Source organism: Schistocerca nitens, chromosome 4 (genome assembly GCF_023898315.1).
Source record: "Schistocerca nitens isolate TAMUIC-IGC-003100 chromosome 4, iqSchNite1.1, whole genome shotgun sequence".
Taxonomy (NCBI): domain Eukaryota; kingdom Metazoa; phylum Arthropoda; class Insecta; order Orthoptera; family Acrididae; genus Schistocerca; species Schistocerca nitens.
Window position 1 is genome coordinate 330254037 of NC_064617.1, and position 2033 is coordinate 330256069.

At 42.8% G+C, this 2033-nt stretch overlaps 1 non-coding gene across 1 annotated transcript; it reads left to right on the forward strand.

Moving 5' to 3' along the window:
* The first annotated feature begins 1276 nt into the window (after positions 1-1276).
* On the forward strand, positions 1277-1351 carry Trnan-guu (transfer RNA asparagine (anticodon GUU)). The gene has a single exon. It is a non-coding gene; the product is annotated as a tRNA-Asn (tRNA).
* The last annotated feature ends 682 nt before the right edge of the window (positions 1352-2033 follow it).

Sequence of the window (2033 nt, forward strand, 5' to 3'; positions counted from 1 at the left end):
TTTTCTGCTAACAGTTCATCGGATCTCGACCAACGCGAGCAGCAATGTCACGATACGATAAACCGCAATCGCGATAGACTACAATCCGACGTTTATCAAAGTCGGAAACGTGATGGTACGTATTTCTCCTCCTTACACGAGGCATCACAACAACGTTTCACCAGGCAACGCCGGTCAACTGCTGTTTATGTATGAGAAATCGGTTGGAAACTTTCCTCATGTCAGCACGTTGTAGGTGTCGCCACCGGCGCCAACCTTGTGTGAATGCTCTGAAAAGCTAATCATTTGCACATCACAGCATCTTCTTCCTGTTGGTTAAATTTCGCGTCTGTAGCACGTCATCTTCGTGGTGCAGCAATTTTAATGGCCAGTAGTGTAGATATGGGAATGTGCTGTGCTTTCGGTGTTTCCCTATATTTGCCCACTCCGTGTACCTGAATTTTCATGCACGACACTAGAACGCGATACCCAGCCTTGTTAGTGCCACAGTTACTGCGTTGGCAGTTGTGTGTACCAAATTTCTCACAGCGTCACAAATTATTTGGCCATCCACTTATAGGTTTTTCGTGGTTTCTCCAAACTGATTAATTCATATGCTGGGATGTATCCTTGGACGACGAAATGGTCAACTTTCTTCCCCTTTCCATTCCCAGCCCGAGGTAACCTTCCACCTCTGATGGTCTTGTCGTCAACGATGTGTTGAACCTCTATCTACCTTTTTGTTACTGTAAAATGAGGTATCGTCATGTAAAGTGACAAATAAGCTCAGAGTTCGATATAACGAGGTTTGTCTTACGACAGATGGGTACACTCCTACCAAATGACAAAGAATCGTTTTTATCAAAAACAAAAAAAAAACAAAGATAATAACTTCAGCATATTGTGGTGTAAAGAAAGTAGCATGCTTTTGTCTTGTTTTATCTAATGTCGCAAAACGGTACGAAGGTAGACCAATTCGTTTTTCTGCAGCTGGATGGCTACGGTGAGACACGTTTCAGTTAGCCCTGGGACACTAAATGAAAGTCTCCTCGGTACAGGAAGTCTTCCTTACAAATTAATCATCCGGCCTCATAGCCAAAAATGGCGGCCGAGCGCAAGGTTGACGTAAATGAATTGCCGCTCACCTTCTAGGCGGGATTAACGGGAGAGGAAACTTTTTGAGCAGTTTTCAGAATCCTGTGGGAACAAAAGTAAACAAATGTAAAAGCTGGTTGCAGCACAGAGTTCAAGGATAAGATGTGAAGTATAAACCTGAACCAATAAGTGTGAAGGTCCGCCCCCGGTAGCACAGTGGTCAGCGCGACAGACTGTTAATCCTGAGGGCCCGGGTTCGATTCCCGGCTGGGTCGGACATTTTCTCCACCCAGGGACTGGGTGTTGTGTTCTCCTCATCATAATCATTTCATCCCCATCGACACGCAAGTCGCCGAAGTGGCGTCAAATCGAAAGACTTGCACCAGGCGATCGGTCTACCCGACGGGAGGCCCTCGTCACACGACATTTCATTTCATTTCATTAAGTGTGAAAAGTCCCCTTAGAAAAATTATACATGACTGTGCTTAAACTGACACACAATATTTTTTAGCGCAACGCAGTCTGACTTTCAATAATCCCTACAAGAGAATGGCCCTGACTAAATTAACCTATACGTTTCATAAATCACTTACCTCACAAAAATCTTCGTTACTCAAACTACTGCAATACAGGGAGCGCCAATACTGCTAGCTAAATAAAAGATTCAAACTACTGAAGGCACTAACTACTGATAGGCATAGTTAGCAAATGAAAGATTTTGATAGAGAACAAACAATATATTTGCCTTAATAGTGTTCAAAAGTGATATATATATATATATATATATATATATATATATATATATATATATATATATATATATATATATATCAGTCCATGATATCCAATATTACAAGTTTACGCTTTCTGATGGACACACGTCCAGATCGTCCGCTCTCAAAATCCCGCCATCTCTCACCCCACATCCACCACTGCTGGCGGCTCACCTCCAACTGCGC